The sequence below is a fragment of the Oncorhynchus gorbuscha genome, unplaced genomic scaffold (genome assembly GCF_021184085.1).
Source record: "Oncorhynchus gorbuscha isolate QuinsamMale2020 ecotype Even-year unplaced genomic scaffold, OgorEven_v1.0 Un_scaffold_743, whole genome shotgun sequence".
NCBI classification, from domain to species: Eukaryota; Metazoa; Chordata; class Actinopteri; order Salmoniformes; family Salmonidae; genus Oncorhynchus; species Oncorhynchus gorbuscha.
This window is the reverse complement of record NW_025745788.1, coordinates 14,873-37,204: the sequence shown is the minus strand read 5'-3', so window position 1 is coordinate 37,204 and position 22,332 is coordinate 14,873. Positions and strand designations below refer to the sequence as shown.

General features: G+C 41.5%; 12 non-coding genes across 12 annotated transcripts; all 12 read left to right on the top strand.

Annotated features, from left to right (window-relative positions):
• The first annotated feature begins 13,701 nt into the window (after nucleotides 1-13,701).
• Nucleotides 13,702-13,795, top strand: trnai-uau. Its single transcript has 2 exons — nucleotides 13,702-13,739; nucleotides 13,760-13,795. It is a non-coding gene; the product is annotated as a tRNA-Ile (tRNA).
• A 647-nt stretch (nucleotides 13,796-14,442) lies between these two features.
• Nucleotides 14,443-14,536, top strand: trnai-uau. Its single transcript has 2 exons — nucleotides 14,443-14,480; nucleotides 14,501-14,536. It is a non-coding gene; the product is annotated as a tRNA-Ile (tRNA).
• Nucleotides 14,537-15,184: 648 nt separating this feature from the next.
• On the top strand, nucleotides 15,185-15,278 carry trnai-uau. Its single transcript has 2 exons — nucleotides 15,185-15,222; nucleotides 15,243-15,278. It is a non-coding gene; the product is annotated as a tRNA-Ile (tRNA).
• A 648-nt stretch (nucleotides 15,279-15,926) lies between these two features.
• On the top strand, nucleotides 15,927-16,020 carry trnai-uau. The gene is made up of 2 exons: nucleotides 15,927-15,964; nucleotides 15,985-16,020. It is a non-coding gene; the product is annotated as a tRNA-Ile (tRNA).
• Nucleotides 16,021-16,668: 648 nt separating this feature from the next.
• trnai-uau lies at nucleotides 16,669-16,762 on the top strand. The gene is made up of 2 exons: nucleotides 16,669-16,706; nucleotides 16,727-16,762. It is a non-coding gene; the product is annotated as a tRNA-Ile (tRNA).
• Nucleotides 16,763-17,410: 648 nt separating this feature from the next.
• On the top strand, nucleotides 17,411-17,504 carry trnai-uau. The gene is made up of 2 exons: nucleotides 17,411-17,448; nucleotides 17,469-17,504. It is a non-coding gene; the product is annotated as a tRNA-Ile (tRNA).
• Nucleotides 17,505-18,152: 648 nt separating this feature from the next.
• On the top strand, nucleotides 18,153-18,246 carry trnai-uau. The gene is made up of 2 exons: nucleotides 18,153-18,190; nucleotides 18,211-18,246. It is a non-coding gene; the product is annotated as a tRNA-Ile (tRNA).
• A 648-nt stretch (nucleotides 18,247-18,894) lies between these two features.
• Nucleotides 18,895-18,988, top strand: trnai-uau. The gene is made up of 2 exons: nucleotides 18,895-18,932; nucleotides 18,953-18,988. It is a non-coding gene; the product is annotated as a tRNA-Ile (tRNA).
• A 646-nt stretch (nucleotides 18,989-19,634) lies between these two features.
• trnai-uau lies at nucleotides 19,635-19,728 on the top strand. Its single transcript has 2 exons — nucleotides 19,635-19,672; nucleotides 19,693-19,728. It is a non-coding gene; the product is annotated as a tRNA-Ile (tRNA).
• Nucleotides 19,729-20,376: 648 nt separating this feature from the next.
• Nucleotides 20,377-20,470, top strand: trnai-uau. The gene is made up of 2 exons: nucleotides 20,377-20,414; nucleotides 20,435-20,470. It is a non-coding gene; the product is annotated as a tRNA-Ile (tRNA).
• Nucleotides 20,471-21,118: 648 nt separating this feature from the next.
• On the top strand, nucleotides 21,119-21,212 carry trnai-uau. The gene is made up of 2 exons: nucleotides 21,119-21,156; nucleotides 21,177-21,212. It is a non-coding gene; the product is annotated as a tRNA-Ile (tRNA).
• A 648-nt stretch (nucleotides 21,213-21,860) lies between these two features.
• Nucleotides 21,861-21,954, top strand: trnai-uau. The gene is made up of 2 exons: nucleotides 21,861-21,898; nucleotides 21,919-21,954. It is a non-coding gene; the product is annotated as a tRNA-Ile (tRNA).
• Nucleotides 21,955-22,332: the final 378 nt, after the last annotated feature.

Genomic DNA, 22,332 nt, shown 5'->3' with positions numbered 1-22,332 from the left:
ACATTGACTCGGTACCGGTACCCCCTGTATATAGCCTCCATATTGACTCTGTACCGGTAACCCTGTATATAGCTTCCACATTGACTCTGTACCGGTACCCCTGTATATAGCCTCCACATTGACTCTGTACCAGTACCCCCTGTATATAGCCTCCACATTGTCAAATTACCCCGACTAACCTGTACTCCTACCAACACATTGACTCGGTACCGGTACCGCCTGTATATAGTCTCGTTATTTTATTGCGTTATTTAAATTATTTTTTTTACCAAGCCATGAGGTCGAAGGAATTGTCCGTAGAGCTCAGAGACAGGATTGTGTGAAGGTACAGATCTGGGGAAGGGTACCAAAAATGTCTGCAGCATTGAAGGTCCCCAAGAACACAGTGGCCATTATTCTTAAATGGAAGAAGTTTGTAACCACCAAGACTCTTCCTAGAGCTGTCAGCCCGGCCAAACTGAGCAATCAGCGTAGAAGGGCCTTGGTCAGGAGGTGACCAAGAATCCGATGGTCACTCTGAGAGAGCTCCAGTTCCTCTGTGGAGATGGGAGAACCTTCCAGAAGGACAACCATCTCTGCAGCACTCCACGAATCAGGCCTTTATGGTAGAGTGGCAAGATGGAAGCCACTCCTCAGTAAAAGGCACATGACAGCCTGCTTGGAGTTTGCCAAAAGATGCCTAAATGACTCTGACCATGAGAAACCAGATTCTCTTGTCTGATGAAACCAAGATTGAAAATCTTTGTCCTGAATGCCAAGTGTCACGTCTGAAGGAAACCTGGCACCATCCCTATGGTGAAGCATGGTGTTGGTGGCAGCATCATGCTGTGGGGATGTTTTTCAGCGGCAGGGGAAAGATGAACGGAGCAAAGTACAGAGAGATCCTTGATGAAACTCTGCTCCAGAGCGCCCAGGACCTCAGACTGGAGCGACGGTTCACCTTCCTACAGGACAACGACCCTAAGCACACAGCCAAGACAACGCAGACCTGAAAATAGCTGTGCAGCAAAGTTCCCCATCCAACCTGACAGAGCTTGAGAGGATCTGCAGAGAAGAATAGGAGAAACTCCCCAAATACAGGTGTGCCAAGCTTGTAGCGTCATACCCAAGAAGACTCGAGGCTGTAATCGCTGCCAAAGGTGCATCAACAAAGTACTGAGTAAATGGGGCTAGATTGATGAGAGGGGAAAACGATGTAATTCATCATAGAATAAGGCTGTAAGATAACATGTGGAAACAGTCAAGGGATCTGAATACTTTCCTTATACACTGTGTGGGGGGGGGTGTATATATATACACACACACATATTTCTATAATAGTGAGGAACTTCAAGTGAAAACCATAATTTCTGAGAGAATTGGGAACACACAGACACCTCATTCCAGCACTTGGTGGTCCCACAAACACAGATATCACTTCGATCGAAACCTGAAAAAAACGAATTAAATAATAGACATGCAGAGCACCAGTCTAGTGAGGAACAATGGTTGCTAGGCAGTTTCTGCATCACAGGTTCTAGAACAGTTTCTAACCCTAAACTGTTTCAGTTTCTGGATCACAGGTGTCATGACAGTCCTGATCAGGTCAGGTTACAGGAGACCACAACCCTACAGATTAGCTCTCAACCCCAACAGAGGATGAGAGATCTAGGGGTCTGAAGGTGTGGGGTTTTATGACTCCTCACGCACCTGGTAAATCTTAGGCCACAGACAACATTCCTTTGTCCTGTCACTATGGAGAACCAGCCTCAGAACATTAAACATGAAAGATAGGGACTTTGGAACAATGTGGTCAGCCACAATGGTGGTCATGACGATGGATGGAATATGAAAATGTATGACAGCTAGATCTAGCTAGATCTACTGTCTCTACTATATTATGACAGACCAGCTAGACCTACTGTCTCTATTATATTATGACAGACCAGCTAGATCTACTGTCTCTATTATAATATGACAGACCAGCTAGATCAACTGTCTCTATTATATTATGACAGACCAGCTAGATCTACTGTCTCTATTATAATATGACAGACCAGCTAGATCAACTGTTTCTATTATATTATGACAGACCAGCTAGATCTACTGTCTCTATTATAATATGACAGACCAGCTAGATCTACTGTCTCTATTATATTATGACAGACCAGCTAGATCTACTGTCTCTATTATATTATGACAGACCAGCTAGACCTACTGTCTCTATTATATTATGACAGACCAGCTAGATCTACTGTCTCTATTATAATATGACAGACCAGCTAGATCAACTGTCTCTATTATATTATGACAGACCAGCTAGATCTACTGTCTCTATTATAATATGACAGACCAGCTAGATCAACTGTTTCTATTATATTATGACAGACCAGCTAGATCTACTGTCTCTATTATAATATGACAGACCAGCTAGATCTACTGTCTCTGTCTCTATTATATTATGACAGACCAGCTAGATCTACTGTCTCTATTATATTGTGACAGACCAGCTAGATCTACTGCCTCTATTATATTATGACAGACCAGCTAGATATACTCTCTCTATTATATTATGACAGACCAGCTAGATCTACTGTCTCTATTATAATATGACAGATCAGCTAGATCAACTGTTTCTATTATATTATGACAGACCAGCTAGATCTACTGTCTCTATTATAATATGACAGACCAGCTAGATCTACTGTCTCTGTCTCTATTATATTATGACAGACCAGCTAGATCTACTGTCTCTATTATATTGTGACAGACCAGCTAGATCTACTGCCTCTATTATATTATGACAGACCAGCTAGATATACTCTCTCTATTATATTATGACAGACCAGCTAGAACTACTGTCTCTATTTTATTATGACAGACCAGCTAGATCTACTGTCTCTATTATAATATGACAGACCAGCTAGATATACTGTCTCTATGTCTCTATTATATTATGACAGCCCAGCTAGATCTACATTCTATATTATGACAGACCAGCTAGATCTACTGTCTCTATTATATTATGACAGACCAGCTAGATCTACTGTCTCTATTATATTATGACATACCAGCTAGATCTACTGTCTCTATTATATAATGACAGACAACCTAGATCTACTGTCTCTATTATATTATGACAGACCAGCTAGATCTACTCTCTCTATTATATTATGACAGACCAGCTAGATCTACTGTCTCTATTATATTATGACAGAGCAGCTAGATCTACTGTCTCTATTATATTATGACAGACCAGCTAGATCTACTGTCTCTATTATATTATGACAGACCAGCTAGATCTACTGTCTCTATTATATTATGACAGACCAGCTAGATCTACTGTCTCTATTATATTATGACAGACCAGCTAGATCTACTGTCTCTATTATATTATGACAGACAACCTAGATCTACTGTCTCTATTATATTATGACAGACCAGCTAGATTTACTGTCTCTATTATATTATGACAGACCAGCTAGATCTACTGTCTCTATTATATTATGACAGACCAGCTAGATCTACTGTCTCTATGTCTCTGTTATATTATGACAGACCAGCTAGATCTACTGTCTCTATTATATTATGACAGACCAGCTAGATCTACTGTCTCTATGTCTCTATTATATTATGACAGACCAGCTAGATCTACTGTCTCTATTATATTATGACAGACCAGCTAGAACTACAGTCTCTATTATATTATGACAGACCAGCTAGATCTACTGTCTCTATTATATTATCACAGACAACCTAGATCTACTGTCTCTATTATATTATGACAGACCAGCTAGATTTACTGTCTCTATTATATTATGACAGACCAGCTAGATCTACTGTCTCTATTACAGTATGACAGACCAGCTAGATCTACTGTCTCTATGTCTCTGTTATATTATGACAGACCAGCTAGATCTACTGTCTCTATTATAATATGACAGACCAGCTAGATCTACTGTCTCTATGTCTCTATTATATTATGACAGACCAGCTAGATCTACTGTCTCTATTATATTATGACAGACCAGCTAGATCTACTGTCTCTATTATATTATGACAGACCAGCTAGATCTACTGTCTCTATTATATTATGACAGACCAGCTAGATCTACTGTCTCTATTATAATATGACAGACCAGCTAGATCTACTGTCTGTCTCTATTATATTATGACAGACCAGCTAGATCTACTGTCTCTATTATATTATGACAGACCAGCTAGATCTACTGTCTCTATTATATTATGACAGACCAGCTAGATCTACTGTCTCTATTATAATATGACAGACCAGCTAGATCTACTGTCTCTATTATATTATGACAGACCAGCTAGATCTACTGTCTCTATTATATTATGACAGACCAGCTAGATCTACTGTCTCTATTATATCATGACAGACCAGCTAGATCTACTGTCTCTATTATATTATGACAGACCAGCTAGATCTACTGTCTCTATTATATTATGACAGACCAGCTAGATCTACTGTCTCTATTATATTATGACAGACCAGCTAGATCTACTGTCTCTATTACAGTATGACAGACCAGCTAGATCTACTGTCTCTATGTCTCTGTTATATTATGACAGACCAGCTAGATCTACTGTCTCTATTATAATATGACAGACCAGCTAGATCTACTGTCTCTGTCTCTATTATATTATGACAGACCAGCTAAATCTCCTGTCTCTATTATATTATGACAGACCAGCTAAACCTACTTCCTCTATTATATTATGACAGACCAGCTAGATTTACTGTCTCTATTATATTATGACAGACCAGCTAGATCTACTGTCTCTATTACAGTATGACAGACCAGCTAGATCTACTGTCTCTATGTCTCTGTTATATTATGACAGACCAGCTAGATCTACTGTCTCTATTATATTATGACAGACCAGCTAGAACTACTGTTTCTATTATATTATGACAGACCAGCTAGATCTACTGTCTCTATTATAATATGACAGACCAGCTAGATCAACTGTTTCTATTATATTATGACAGACCAGCTAGATCTACTGTCTCTATTATAATATGACAGACCAGCTAGATCTACTGTCTCTATTATATTATGACAGACCAGCTAGATCTACTGTCTCTATTATATTATGACAGACCAGCTAGACCTACTGTCTCTATTATATTATGACAGACCAGCTAGATCTACTGTCTCTATTATAATATGACAGACCAGCTAGATCAACTGTCTCTATTATATTATGACAGACCAGCTAGATCTACTGTCTCTATTATAATATGACAGACCAGCTAGATCAACTGTTTCTATTATATTATGACAGACCAGCTAGATCTACTGTCTCTATTATAATATGACAGACCAGCTAGATCTACTGTCTCTGTCTCTATTATATTATGACAGACCAGCTAGATCTACTGTCTCTATTATATTGTGACAGACCAGCTAGATCTACTGCCTCTATTATATTATGACAGACCAGCTAGATCTACTGTCTATTATATTATGACAGACCAGCTAGATCTACTGTCTCTATTATAATATGACAGACCAGCTAGATCAACTGTTTCTATTATATTATGACAGACCAGCTAGATCTACTGTCTCTATTATAATATGACAGACCAGCTAGATCTACTGTCTCTGTCTCTATTATATTATGACAGACCAGCTAGATCTACTGTCTCTATTATATTGTGACAGACCACAGACCAGCTAGATCTACTGCCTCTATTATATTATGACAGACCAGCTAGATATACTCTCTCTATTATATTATGACAGACCAGCTAGATCTACTGTCTCTATTTTATTATGACAGACCAGCTAGATCTACTGTCTCTATTATAATATGACAGACCAGCTAGATATACTGTCTCTATGTCTCTATTATATTATGACAGACCAGCTAGATCTACATTCTATATTATGACAGACCAGACAGACCAGCTAGATCTACTGTCTCTATTATATTATGACAGACCAGCTAGATCTACTGTCTCTATTATATTATGACAGACCAGCTAGATCTACTGTCTCTATTATATATGACAGACAAGCTAGATCTACTGTCTCTATTATATTATGACAGACCAGCTAGATCTCTCTATTATATTATGACAGACCAGCTAGATCTACTGTCTCTATTATATTATGACAGACCAGCTAGATCTACTGTCTCTATTATATTATGACAGACCAGCTAGAACTACAGTCTCTATTATATTATGACAGACCAGCTAGATCTACTGTCTCTATTATATTATGACAGACCAGCTAGATCTACTGTCTCTATTATAATATGACAGACCAGCTAGATCTACTGTCTCTAGACCAGCTAGATCTACTGTCTCTATTATATTATGACAGACCAGCTAGATCTACTGTCTCTATTATATTATGACAGACCAGCTAGATCTACTGTCTCTATTATATTATCACAGACCAGCTAGATCTACTGTCTCTATTATAATATGACAGACCAGCTAGATCTACTGTCTCTATTATATTATGACAGACCAGCTAGATCTACTGTCTCTATTATATTATGACAGACCAGCTAGATCTACTGTCTCTATTATATTATGACAGACCAGCTAGATCTACTGTCTCTATTATATTATGACAGACCAGCTAGATCTACTGTCTCTATTATATTATGACAGACCAGCTAGATTTACTGTCTCTATTATATTATGACAGACCAGCTAGATCTACTGTCTCTATTACAGTATGACAGACCAGCTAGATCTATGTCTCTGTTATATTATGACTGTCTCTATGTCTCTGTTATATTATGACAGACCAGCTAGATCTACTGTCTCTATTATAATATGACAGACCAGCTAGATCTACTGTCTCTATGTCTCTATTATATTATGACAGACCAGCTAGATCTACTGTCTCTATTATATTATGACAGACCAGCTAGAACTACTGTCTCTATTATATTATGACAGACCAGCTAGATCTACTGTCTCTATTATATTATGACAGACAAGCTAGATCTACTGTCTCTATTATATTATGACAGACCAGCTAGATCTACTGTCTCTATTATATTATGACAGACCAGCTAGATCTACTGTCTCTATTACAGTATGACAGACCAGCTAGATCTACTGTCTCTATGTCTCTGTTATATTATGACAGACCAGCTAGATCTACTGTCTCTATTATAATATGACAGACCAGCTAGATCTACTGTCTCTATGTCTCTATTATATTATGACAGACCAGCTAGATCTACTGTCTCTATTATATTATGACAGACCAGCTAGAACTACTGTCTCTATTATATTATGACAGACCAGCTAGATCTACTGTCTCTATTATATTATGACAGACCAGCTAGATCTACTGTCTCTATTATAATATGACAGACCAGCTAGATCTACTGTCTCTATTATATTATGACAGACCAGCTAGATCTACTGTCTCTATTATATTATGACAGACCAGCTAGAACTACTGTTTCTATTATATTATGACAGACCAGCTAGATCTACTGTCTCTATTATAATATGACAGACCAGCTAGATCTACTGTTTCTATTATATTATGACAGACCAGCTAGATCTACTGTCTCTATTATAATATGACAGACCAGCTAGATCTACTGTCTCTATTATATTATGACAGACCAGCTAGATCTACTGTCTCTATTATATTATGACAGACCAGCTAGACCTACTGTCTCTATTATATTATGACAGACCAGCTAGATCTACTGTCTCTATTATAATATGACAGACCAGCTAGATCTACTGTCTCTATTATATTATGACAGACCAGCTAGATCTACTGTCTCTATTATATTATGACAGACCAGCTAGAACTACTGTTTCTATTATATTATGACAGACCAGCTAGATCTACTGTCTCTATTATAATATGACAGACCAGCTAGATCTACTGTCTCTGTCTCTATTATATTATGACAGACCAGCTAGATCTACTGTCTCTATTATATTATGACAGACCAGCTAGATCTACTGTCTCTATTATATTATGACAGACCAGCTAGATCTACTGTCTCTATTATATTATGACAGACCAGCTAGATCTACTGTCTCTATTATATTATGACAGACCAGCTAGATCTACTGTTTCTATTATATTATGACAGACCAGCTAGATCTACTGTCTCTATTATATTATGACAGACCAGCTAGATCTACTGTCTCTGTCTCTATTATATTATGACAGACCAGCTAGATCTACTGTCTCTATTATATTGTGACAGACCAGCTAGATCTACTGCCTCTATTATATTATGACAGACCAGCTAGATATACTCTCTCTATTATATTATGACAGACCAGCTAGATCTACTGTCTCTATTATAATATGACAGATCAGCTAGATCAACTGTTTCTATTATATTATCCTGGTCCTGTGGTCCTGTGTAGCTCAGTTGGTAGACAGCCAGCTGATCTACTGTCTCTATGTCTCTATTATATTATGACAGACCACGCTACAGGGTAGTGGGTTCTATTAGAATGTATTGACTGTACAGACCAGCTTTGGATAAATGACAGAAATGGCATATATTATTATTATTATTATTTATATTATTATGACAGACCAGCTAGATCTACTGTCTCTATTATAATATGACAGACCAGCTAGATCTACTGTCTCTGTCTCTGTTATATTATGACAGACCAGCTAGATCTACTGTCTCTATTATATTATGACAGACCAGCTAGATCTACTGTCTCTATTACAGTATGACAGACCAGCTAGATCTACTGTCTCTATGTCTCTGTTATATTATGACAGACCAGCTAGATCTACTGTCTCTATTATAATATGACAGACCAGCTAGATCTACTGTCTCTGTCTCTATTATATTATGACAGACCAGCTAAATCTCCTGTCTCTATTATATTATGACAGACCAGCTAAACCTACTTAATCTATTATATTATGACAGACCAGCTAGATTTACTGTCTCTATTATATTATGACAGACCAGCTAGATCTACTGTCTCTATTACAGTATGACAGACCAGCTAGATCTACTGTCTCTATGTCTCTGTTATATTATGACAGACCAGCTAGATCTACTGTCTCTATTATATTATGACAGACCAGCTAGAACTACTGTTTCTATTATATTATGACAGACCAGCTAGATCTACTGTCTCTATTATAATATGACAGACCAGCTAGATCAACTGTTTCTATTATATTATGACAGACCAGCTAGATCTACTGTCTCTATTATAATATGACAGACCAGCTAGATCTACTGTCTCTATTATATTATGACAGACCAGCTAGATCTACTGTCTCTATTATATTATGACAGACCAGCTAGACCTACTGTCTCTATTATATTATGACAGACCAGCTAGATCTACTGTCTCTATTATAATATGACAGACCAGCTAGATCAACTGTCTCTATTATATTATGACAGACCAGCTAGATCTACTGTCTCTATTATAATATGACAGACCAGCTAGATCAACTGTTTCTATTATATTATGACAGACCAGCTAGATCTACTGTCTCTATTACATTATGCTCCATTTCTGCAAAATATGGTGATCAGTGAGAGTGTTGTTAATGGATCCTGTGGTGCAATTGGTTAGACTGTTTTACTTATACAGCAGTATAAGTAATAGGTATGTCATTGAGATAACAGGTCAGAGTGCAGGCACAGCAAGTATTGAAATTCATAGTCTTCTGTATCACCAGCTATGCCTGACAAGTCAGCAATGCAGGGTGGCGAGACTGCTCGAAAGTCCAAGCGGATGGCTGTTTGCGAAGTGAGTTGCTGCTCCTGCAGAGAAAATAACCACCTAACGTGGGGATCGAACCCACGACCCTGAGATTAAGAGTCTCATGTTCTACCGACTGAGCTAGCCAGGTACCACAATAGTAATATTGACTTGGTCCGAATATCTTTCAGCTCCATTTCTGCAAAATATGGTGATCAGTGAAAGTGTTTTTGATGGATCCTGTGGTGCAATTGGTTAGCCTGTTTTACTTATACAGCAGTATGTCATTGAGATAACAGGTCAGAGTGCAGGCAAAGCTAGTATTCAAATTCATAGTCTTCTGTATCACCAGCTATGCCTGACAAGTCAGCAATGCAGGGTGGCGAGACTGCTCGAAAGTCCAAGCGGATGGCTGTTTGCGAAGTGTGTTGGTGCTTCGGCTCAGAAAATAATCACCCCATTTGTGGTTTGAACCCACGAATACGAGATTAAGAGTCTCATGCTCTACCGTCTGAGTTAGCCAGGTCGGTCAATTGTCGGACTGACTCGGACCGAATATGGTACATCTATGTTTGTGCAAAATATGCTAATCAATGTATCAGGCTCATGTGGCGCAATCGGTTAGCGTGTGGTAATTATATAGCAGTATGCAGCGAAGCAATGCCGAGGTTGTGAGTTCGAGCCTCACCAGGATCATGTACTTTTCTTGAACCCTCTGCCTGTCTATTTATTGTCCAGAAAAGGAGCATTTTTCAAAACATTTAGGAGGACATTACATAAGTATGTCATTGAGATAACAGGTCAGAGTGCAGGCACAGCTAGTATTAAAATCCTTAGTTTTCTGACCCTGAGATTAAGAGTGTCATGCTCTACCGACTGAGCTAAATCAAAATCAAATCAAATCAAATCAAATTTTATTTGTCACATACACATGGTTAGCAGATGTTAATGCGAGTGTAGCGAAATGCTTGTGCTTCTAGTTCCGACAATGCAGTGATAACCAACAAGTAATCTAACTAACAATTCCAAAACTACTGTCTTATACACAGTGTAAGGGGATAAGGAACATGTACATAAGGATATATGAATGAGTGATGGTACAGAGCAGCATACAGTAGATGGTATCGAGTACAGTATATACATATGAGATGAGTATGTAGACAAAGTAAACAAAGTGGCATAGTTAAAGTGGCTAGTGATACATGTGTTACATAAGGATGCAGTCGATGTTGTAGAGTACAGTATATACATATGTATATGAGATGAATAATGTAGGGTAAGTAACATTATATAAGGTAGCATTGTTTAAAGTGGCTAGTGATATATTTACATCATTTCCCATCAATTCCCATTATTAAATGGCTGGAGTTGGGTCAGTGTCAATGACAGTGTGTTGGCAGCAGCCACTCAATGTTAGTGGTGGCTATTTAACAGTCTGATGGCCTTGAGATAGAAGCTGTTTTTCAGTCTCTCGGTCTCAGCTTTGATGCACCTGTACTGACCTCGCCTTCTGGATGATAGCGGGGTGAACAGGCAGTGGTTCGGGTGGTTGATGTCCTTGATGATCTTTATGGCCTTCCTGTAACAACGGGTGGTGTAGGTGTCCTGGAGGGCAGGTAGTTTGCCCCGGTGATGCGTTGTGCAGTCCTCACTACCCTCTGGAGAGCCTTACGGTTGAGGGCGGAGCAGTTGCCGTACCAGGCGGTGATACAGCCCGCCAGGATGCTCTCGATTGTGCATCTGTAGAAGTTTGTGAGTGCTTTTGGTGACAAGCCGAATTTCTTCAGCCTCCTGAGGTTGAATAGGCGCTGCTGCGCCTTCTTCACGATGCTGTCAGTGTGAGTGGACCAATTCAGTTTGTCTGTGATGTGTATGCCGAGGAACTTAAAACTAGCTACCCTCTCCACTACTGTTCCATCGATGTGGATAGGGGGGTGTTCCCTCTGCTGTTTCCTGAAGTCCACAATCATCTCCTTAGTTTTGTTGACGTTGAGTGTGAGGTTATTTTCCTGACACCACACTCCAAGGGCCCTCACCTCCTCCTGCTAACCAGGCATCTCAGCGGTAATATTGACCTGGTCCGATTATCGTACAGCTCCGTTTGTGGAAAATATGGTGATCAGTGAGAGTGTTGTTAATGGATCCTGTGGTGCAATTGGTTAGCCTGTTTTACTTATACAGCAGTATAAGTCATTGAGATAACAGGTCAGAGTGCAGGCAAAGCTAGTATTCAAATTCATAGTCTTCTGTATCACCAGCTATGCCTGACAAGTCAGCAATGCAGGGTGGCGAGACTGCTCGAAAGTCCAAGCGGATGGCTGTTTGCGAAGTGTGTTGGTGCTTCGGCTCAGAAAAGAATCACCCCATTTGTGGTTTGAACCCACGAATACGAGATTAAGAGTCTCATGCTCTACCGTCTGAGTTAGCCAGGTCGGTCAATTGTCGGACTGACTCGGACCGAATATGGTACATCTATGTTTGTGCAAAATATGCAAATCAATGTATCAGGCTCCTGTGGCGCAATCGGTTAGCGTGTAGTACTTATACAGCAGTATGCAGCGAAGCAATGCCGAGGTTGTGAGTTCGAGCCTCACCAGGAGAATGTACATTTCTTGAACCCTCTGCCTGTCTATTTATTGTCCAGAAAAGGAGCATTTTTCAAAACATTTAGGAGGACATTACATAAGTATGTCATTGAGATAACAGGTCAGAGTGCAGGCACAGCTAGTATTAAAATCCTTAGTTTTCTGACCCTGAGATTAAGAGTGTCATGCTCTACCGACTGAGCTTAACCAGGTACCACAATAGTAATATTGACTTGGTCCGAATATCTTTCAGCTCCATTTCTGCAAAATATGGTGATCAGTGAAAGTGTTTTTGATGGATCCTGTGGTGCAATTGGTTAGCCTGTTTTACTTATACAGCAGTATGTCATTGAGATAACAGGTCAGAGTGCAGGCACAGCTAGTATTCAAATTCATAGTCTTCTGTATCACCAGCTATGCCTGACAAGTCAGCAATGCAGGGTGGTGAGACTGCTCGAAAGTCCAAGCGGATGGCTGTTTGCGAAGTGTGTTGGTGCTTCGGCTCAGAAAAGAATCACCCCATTTGTAGTTTGAACCCACGAATACGAGATTAAGAGTCTTATGCTCTACCGTCTGAGTTAGCCAGGTCGGTCAATTGTCGGACTGACTCGGACCGAATATGGTACATCTATGTTTGTGCAAAATATGCTAATCAATGTATCAGGCTCATGTGGCGCAATCGGTTAGCGTGTGGTACTTATACAGCAGTATGCAGCGAAGCAATGCCGAGGTTGTGAGTTCGAGCCTCACCAGGATCATGTACTTTTCTTGAACCCTCTGCCTGTCTATTTATTGTCCAGAAAAGGAGCATTTTTCAAAACATTTAGGAGGACATTACATAAGTATGTCATTGAGATAACAGGTCAGAGTGCAGGCACAGCTAGTATTAAAATCCTTAGTTTTCTGACCCTGAGATTAAGAGTGTCATGCTCTACCGACTGAGCTAACCAGGCATCTCAGCGGTAATATTGACCTGGTCCGATTATCGTACAGCTCCGTTTGTGGAAAATATGGTGATCAGTGAGAGTATTGTTAATGGATCCTGTGGTGTAATTGGTTAGCCTGTTTTACTTATACAGCAGTATAAGTCAGCAGTATAAGTCATTGAGATAACAGGTCAGAGTGCATGCAAAGCTAGTATTCAAATTCATAGTCTTCTGTATCACCAGCTATGCCTGACAAGTCAGCAATGCAGGGTGGCGAGACTGCTCGAAAGTCCAAGCGGATGGCTGTTTGCGAAGTGTTTTGGTGCTTCGGCTCTGAAAAGAATCACCCCATTTGTGGTTTGAACCCACGAATACGAGATTAAGAGTCTCATGCTCTACCGTCTGAGTTAGCCAGGTCGGTCAATTGTCGGACTGACTCGGACCAAATATGGTACATCTATGTTTGTGCAAAATATGCTAATCAATGTATCAGGCTCCTGTGGCGCAATCGGTTAGCGTGTGGTACTTATACAGCAGTATGCAGCGAAGCAATGCCGAGTTTGTGAGTTCGAGCCTCACCAGGAGCATGTACTTTTCTTGAACCCTCTGCCTGTCTATTTATTGTCCAGAAAAGGAGCATTTTTCAAAACATTTAGGAGGACATTACATAAGTATGTCATTGAGATAACAGGTCAGAGTGCAGGCACAGCTAGTATTAAAATCCTTAGTTTTCTGACCCTGAGATTAAGAGCGTCATGCTCTACCGACTGAGCTAACCAGGCATCTCAGCGGTAATATTGACCTGGTCCGATTATCGTACAGCTCCGTTTGTGGAAAATATGGTGATCAGTGAGAGTGTTGTTAATGGATCCTGTGGTGCAATTGGTTAGCTGTTTTACTTATACAGCAGTATAAGTCATTGAGATAACAGGTCAGAGTGCAGGCAAAGCTAGTATTCAAATTCATAGTCTTCTGTATCACCAGCTATGCCTGACAAGTCAGCAATGCAGGGTGGCGAGACTGCTCCAAAGTCCAAGCGGATGGCTGTTTGCGAAGTGTGTTGGTGCTTCGGCTCAGAAAAGAATCACCCCATTTGTGGTTTGAACCCACGAATACGAGATTAAGAGTCTCATGCTCTACCGTCTGAGTTAGCCAGGTCGGTCAATTGTCGGACTGACTCGGACCGAATATGGTACATCTATGTTTGTGCAAAATATGCTAATCAATGTATCAGGCTCCTGTGGCGCAATCGGTTAGCGTGTGGTACTTATACAGCAGTATGCAGCGAAGCAATGCCGAGGTTGTGAGTTCGAGCCTCACCAGGAGCATGTACTTTTCTTGAACCCTCTGCCTGTCTATTTATTGTCCAGAAAAGGAGCATTTTTCAAAACATTTAGGAGGACATTACATAAGTATGTCATTGAGATAACAGGTCAGAGTGCAGGCACAGCTAGTATTAAAATCCTTAGTTTTCTGACCCTGAGATTAAGAGTGTCATGCTCTACCGACTGAGCTAACCAGGCATCTCAGCGGTAATATTGACCTGGTCCGATTATCGTACAGCTCCGTTTGTGGAAAATATGGTGATCAGTGAGAGTGTTGTTAATGGATCCTGTGGTGCAATTGGTTAGCCTGTTTTACTTATACAGCAGTATAAGTCATTGAGATAACAGGTCAGAGTGCAGGCAAAGCTAGTATTCAAATTCATAGTCTTCTGTATCACCAGCTATGCCTGACAAGTCAGCAATGCAGGGTGGCGAGACTGCTCGAAAGTCCAAGCGGATGGCTGTTTGCGAAGTGTGTTGGTGCTTCGGCTCAGAAAAGAATCACCCCATTTGTGGTTTGAACCCACGAATACGAGATTAAGAGTCTCATGCTCTACCGTCTGAGTTAGCCAGGTCGGTCAATTGTCGGACTGACTCGGACCGAATATGGTACATCTATGTTTGTGCAAAATATGCTAATCAATGTATCAGGCTCCTGTGGCGCAATCGGTTAGCGTGTGGTACTTATACAGCAGTATGCAGCGAAGCAATGCCGAGGTTGTGAGTTCGAGCCTCACCAGGAGCATGTACTTTTCTTGAACCCTCTGCCTGTCTATTTATTGTCCAGAAAAGGAGCATTTTTCAAAACATTTAGGAGGACATTACATAAGTATGTCATTGAGATAACAGGTCAGAGTGCAGGCACAGCTAGTATTAAAATCCTTAGTTTTCTGACCCTGAGATTAAGAGTGTCATGCTCTACCGACTGAGCTAACCAGGCATCTCAGCGGTAATATTGACCTGGTCCGATTATCGTACAGCTCCGTTTGTGGAAAATATGGTGATCAGTGAGAGTGTTGTTAATGGATCCTGTGGTGCAATTGGTTAGCCTGTTTTACTTATACAGCAGTATAAGTCATTGAGATAACAGGTCAGAGTGCAGGCAAAGCTAGTATTCAAATTCATAGTCTTCTGTATCACCAGCTATGCCTGACAAGTCAGCAATGCAGGGTGGCGAGACTGCTCGAAAGTCCAAGCGGATGGCTGTTTGCGAAGTGTGTTGGTGCTTCGGCTCAGAAAAGAATCACCCCATTTGTGGTTTGAACCCACGAATACGAGATTAAGAGTCTCATGCTCTACCGTCTGAGTTAGCCAGGTCGGTCAATTGTCGGACTGACTCGGACCGAATATGGTACATCTATGTTTGTGCAAAATATGCTAATCAATGTATCAGGCTCCTGTGGCGCAATCGGTTAGCGTGTGGTACTTATACAGCAGTATGCAGCGAAGCAATGCCGAGGTTGTGAGTTCGAGCCTCACCAGGAGCATGTACTTTTCTTGAACCCTCTGCCTGTCTATTTATTGTCCAGAAAAGGAGCATTTTTCAAAACATTTAGGAGGACATTACATAAGTATGTCATTGAGATAACAGGTCAGAGTGCAGGCACAGCTAGTATTAAAATCCTTAGTTTTCTGACCCTGAGATTAAGAGTGTCATGCTCTACCGACTGAGCTAACCAGGCATCTCAGCGGTAATATTGACCTGGTCCGATTATCGTACAGCTCCGTTTGTGGAAAATATGGTGATCAGTGAGAGTGTTGTTAATGGATCCTGTGGTGCAATTGGTTAGCCTGTTTTACTTATACAGCAGTATAAGTCATTGAGATAACAGGTCAGAGTGCAGGCAAAGCTAGTATTCAAATTCATAGTCTTCTGTATCACCAGCTATGCCTGACAAGTCAGCAATGCAGGGTGGCGAGACTGCTCGAAAGTCCAAGCGGATGGCTGTTTGCGAAGTGTGTTGGTGCTTCGGCTCAGAAAAGAATCACCCCATTTGTGGTTTGAACCCACGAATACGAGATTAAGAGTCTCATGCTCTACCGTCTGAGTTAGCCAGGTCGGTCAATTGTCGGACTGACTCGGACCGAATATGGTACATCTATGTTTGTGCAAAATATGCTAATCAATGTATCAGGCTCCTGTGGCGCAATCGGTTAGCGTGTGGTACTTATACAGCAGTATGCAGCGAAGCAATGCCGAGGTTGTGAGTTCGAGCCTCACCAGGAGCATGTACTTTTCTTGAACCCTCTGCCTGTCTATTTATTGTCCAGAAAAGGAGCATTTTTCAAAACATTTAGGAGGACATTACATAAGTATGTCATTGAGATAACAGGTCAGAGTGCAGGCACAGCTAGTATTAAAATCCTTAGTTTTCTGACCCTGAGATTAAGAGTGTCATGCTCTACCGACTGAGCTAACCAGGCATCTCAGCGGTAATATTGACCTGGTCCGATTATCGTACAGCTCCGTTTGTGGAAAATATGGTGATCAGTGAGAGTGTTGTTAATGGATCCTGTGGTGCAATTGGTTAGCCTGTTTTACTTATACAGCAGTATAAGTCATTGAGATAACAGGTCAGAGTGCAGGCAAAGCTAGTATTCAAATTCATAGTCTTCTGTATCACCAGCTATGCCTGACAAGTCAGCAATGCAGGGTGGCGAGACTGCTCGAAAGTCCAAGCGGATGGCTGTTTGCGAAGTGTGTTGGTGCTTCGGCTCAGAAAAGTATCACCCCATTTGTGGTTTGAACCCACGAATACGAGATTAAGAGTCTCATGCTCTACCGTCTGAGTTAGCCAGGTCGGTCAATTGTCGGACTGACTCGGACCGAATATGGTACATCTATGTTTGTGCAAAATATGCTAATCAATGTATCAGGCTCCTGTGGCGCAATCGGTTAGCGTGTGGTACTTATACAGCAGTATGCAGCGAAGCAATGCCGAGGTTGTGAGTTCGAGCCTCACCAGGAGCATGTACTTTTCTTGAACCCTCTGCCTGTCTATTTATTGTCCAGAAAAGGAGCATTTTTCAAAACATTTAGGAGGACATTACATAAGTATGTCATTGAGATAACAGGTCAGAGTGCAGGCACAGCTAGTATTAAAATCCTTAGTTTTCTGACCCTGAGATTAAGAGTGTCATGCTCTACCGACTGAGCTAACCAGGCATCTCAGCGGTAATATTGACCTGGTCCGATTATCGTACAGCTCCGTTTGTGGAAAATATGGTGATCAGTGAGAGTGTTGTTAATGGATCCTGTGGTGCAATTGGTTAGCCTGTTTTACTTATACAGCAGTATAAGTCATTGAGATAACAGGTCAGAGTGCAGGCAAAGCTAGTATTCAAATTCATAGTCTTCTGTATCACCAGCTATGCCTGACAAGTCAGCAATGCAGGGTGGCGAGACTGCTCGAAAGTCCAAGCGGATGGCTGTTTGCGAAGTGTGTTGGTGCTTCGGCTCAGAAAAGTATCACCCCATTTGTGGTTTGAACCCACGAATACGAGATTAAGAGTCTCATGCTCTACCGTCTGAGTTAGCCAGGTCGGTCAATTGTCGGACTGACTCGGACCGAATATGGTACATCTATGTTTGTGCAAAATATGCTAATCAATGTATCAGGCTCCTGTGGCGCAATCGGTTAGCGTGTGGTACTTATACAGCAGTATGCAGCGAAGCAATGCCCAGGTTGTGAGTTTGAGCCTCACCAGGAGCATGTACTTTTCTTGAACCCTCTGCCTGTCTATTTATTGTCCAGAAAAGGAGCATTTTTCAAAACATTTAGGAGGACATTACATAAGTATGTCATTGAGATAACAGGTCAGAGTGCAGGCACAGCTAGTATTAAAATCCTTAGTTTTCTGACCCTGAGATTAAGAGCGTCATGCTCTACCGACTGAGCTAACCAGGCATCTCAGCGGTAATATTGACCTGGTCCGATTATCGTACAGCTCCGTTTGTGGAAAATATGGTGATCAGTGAGAGTGTTGTTAATGGATCCTGTGGTGCAATTGGTTAGCCTGTTTTACTTATACAGCAGTATAAGTCATTGAGATAACAGGTCAGAGTGCAGGCAAAGCTAGTATTCAAATTCATAGTCTTCTGTATCACCAGCTATGCCTGACAAGTCAGCAATGCAGGGTGGCGAGACTGCTCGAAAGTCCAAGCGGATGGCTGTTTGCGAAGTGTGTTGGTGCTTCGGCTCAGAAAAGAATCACCCCATTTGTGGTTTGAACCCACGAATACGAGATTAAGAGTCTCATGCTCTACCGTCTGAGTTAGCCAGGTCGGTCAATTGTCGGACTGACTCGGACCGAATATGGTACATCTATGTTTGTGCAAAATATGCTAATCAATGTATCAGGCTCCTGTGGCGCAATCGGTTAGCGTGTGGTACTTATACAGCAGTATGCAGCGAAGCAATGCCGAGGTTGTGAGTTCGAGCCTCACCAGGAGCATGTACTTTTCTTGAACCCTCTGCCTGTCTATTTATTGTCCAGAAAAGGAGCATTTTTCAAAACATTTAGGAGGACATTACATAAGTATGTCATTGAGATAACAGGTCAGAGTGCAGGCACAGCTAGTATTAAAATCCTTAGTTTTCTGACCCTGAGATTAAGAGTGTCATGCTCTACCGACTGAGCTAACCAGGCATCTCAGCGGTAATATTGACCTGGTCCGATTATCGTACAGCTCTTTGTGGAAAATATGGTGATCAGTGAGAGTGTTGTTAATGGATCCTGTGGTGCAATTGGTTAGCCTGTTTTACTTATACAGCAGTATAAGTCATTGAGATAACAGGTCAGAGTGCAGGCAAAGCTAGTATTCAAATTCATAGTCTTCTGTATCACCAGCTATGCCTGACAAGTCAGCAATGCAGGGTGGCGAGACTGCTCGAAAGTCCAAGCGGATGGCTGTTTGCGAAGTGTGTTGGTGCTTCGGCTCAGAAAAGAATCACCCCATTTGTGGTTTGAACCCACGAATACGAGATTAAGAGTCTCATGCTCTACCGTCTGAGTTAGCCAGGTCGGTCAATTGTCGGACTGACTCGGACCGAATATGGTACATCTATGTTTGTGCAAAATATGCTAATCAATGTATCAGGCTCCTGTGGCGCAATCGGTTAGCGTGTGGTACTTATACAGCAGTATGCAGCGAAGCAATGCCGAGGTTGTGAGTTCGAGCCTCACCAGGAGCATGTACTTTTCTTGAACCCTCTGCCTGTCTATTTATTGTCCAGAAAAGGAGCATTTTTCAAAACATTTAGGAGGACATTACATAAGTATGTCATTGAGATAACAGGTCAGAGTGCATGCACAGCTAGTATTAAAATCCTTAGTTTTCTGACCCTGAGATTAAGAGTGTCATGCTCTACCGACTGAGCTAACCAGGCATCTCAGCGGTAATATTGACCTGGTCCGATTATCGTACAGCTCCGTTTGTGGAAAATATGGTGATCAGTGAGAGTGTTGTTAATGGATCCTGTGGTGCAATTGGTTAGCCTGTTTTACTTATACAGCAGTATAAGTCATTGAGATAACAGGTCAGAGTGCAGGCAAAGCTAGTATTCAAATTCATAGTCTTCTGTATCACCAGCTATGCCTGACAAGTCAGCAATGCAGGGTGGCGAGACTGCTCGAAAGTCCAAGCGGATGGCTGTTTGCGAAGTGTGTTGGTGCTTCGGCTCAGAAAAGAATCACCCCATTTGTGGTTTGAACCCACGAATACGAGATTAAGAGTCTCATGCTCTACCGTCTGAGTTAGCCAGGTCGGTCAATTGTCGGACTGACTCGGACCGAATATGGTACATCTATGTTTGTGCAAAATATGCTAATCAATGTATCAGGCTCCTGTGGCGCAATCGGTTAGCGTGTGGTACTTATACAGCAGTATGCAGCGAAGCAATGCCGAGGTTGTGAGTTCGAGCCTCACCAGGAGCATGTACTTTTCTTGAACCCTCTGCCTGTCTATTTATTGTCCAGAAAAGGAGCATTTTTCAAAACATTTAGGAGGACATTACATAAGTATGTCATTGAGATAACAGGTCAGAGTGCAGGCACAGCTAGTATTAAAATCCTTAGTTTTCTGACCCTGAGATTAAGAGTGTCATGCTCTACCGACTGAGCTAACCAGGCATCTCAGCGGTAATATTGACCTGGTCCGATTATCGTACAGCTCCGTTTGTGGAAAATATGGTGATCAGTGAGAGTGTTGTTAATGGATCCTGTGGTGCAATTGGTTAGCCTGTTTTACTTATACAGCAGTATAAGTCATTGAGATAACAGGTCAGAGTGCAGGCAAAGCTAGTATTCAAATTCATAGTCTTCTGTATCACCAGCTATGCCTGACAAGTCAGCAATGCAGGGTGGCGAGACTGCTCGAAAGTCCAAGCGGATGGCTGTTTGCGAAGTGTGTTGGTGCTTCGGCTCAGAAAAGAATCACCCCATTTGTGGTTTGAACCCACGAATACGAGATTAAGAGTCTCATGCTCTACCGTCTGAGTTAGCCAGGTCGGTCAATTGTCGGACTGACTCGGACCGAATATGGTACATCTATGTTTGTGCAAAATATGCTAATCAATGTATCAGGCTCCTGTGGCGCAATCGGTTAGCGTGTGGTACTTATACAGCAGTATGCAGCGAAGCAATGCCGAGGTTGTGAGTTCGAGCCTCACCAGGAGCATGTACTTTTCTTGAACCCTCTGCCTGTCTATTTATTGTCCAGAAAAGGAGCATTTTTCAAAACATTTAGGAGGACATTACATAAGTATGTCATTGAGATAACAGGTCAGAGTGCAGGCACAGCTAGTATTAAAATCCTTAGTTTTCTGACCCTGAGATTAAGAGTGTCATGCTCTACCGACTGAGCTAACCAGGCATCTCAGCGGTAATATTGACCTGGTCCGATTATCGTACAGCTCCGTTTGTGGAAAATATGGTGATCAGTGAGAGTGTTGTTAATGGATCCTGTGGTGCAATTGGTTAGCCTGTTTTACTTATACAGCAGTATAAGTCATTGAGATAACAGGTCAGAGTGCAGGCAAAGCTAGTATTCAAATTCATAGTCTTCTGTATCACCAGCTATGCCTGACAAGTCAGCAATGCAGGGTGGCGAGACTGCTCGAAAGTCCAAGCGGATGGCTGTTTGCGAAGTGTGTTGGTGCTTCGGCTCAGAAAAGAATCACCCCATTTGTGGTTTGAACCCACGAATACGAGATTAAGAGTCTCATGCTCTACCGTCTGAGTTAGCCAGGTCGGTCAATTGTCGGACTGACTCGGACCGAATATGGTACATCTATGTTTGTGCAAAATATGCTAATCAATGTATCAGGCTCCTGTGGCGCAATCGGTTAGCGTGTGGTACTTATACAGCAGTATGCAGCGAAGCAATGCCGAGGTTGTGAGTTCGAGCCTCACCAGGAGCATGTACTTTTCTTGAACCCTCTGCCTGTCTATTTATTGTCCAGAAAAGGAGCATTTTTCAAAACATTTAGGAGGACATTACATAAGTATGTCATTGAGATAACAGGTCAGAGTGCAGGCACAGCTAGTATTAAAATCCTTAGTTTTCTGACCCTGAGATTAAGAGTGTCATGCTCTACCGACTGAGCTAACCAGGCATCTCAGCGGTAATATTGACCTGGTCCGATTATCGTACAGCTCCGTTTGTGGAAAATATGGTGATCAGTGAGAGTGTTGTTAATGGATCCTGTGGTGCAATTGGTTAGCCTGTTTTACTTATACAGCAGTATAAGTCATTGAGATAACAGGTCAGAGTGCAGGCAAAGCTAGTATTCAAATTC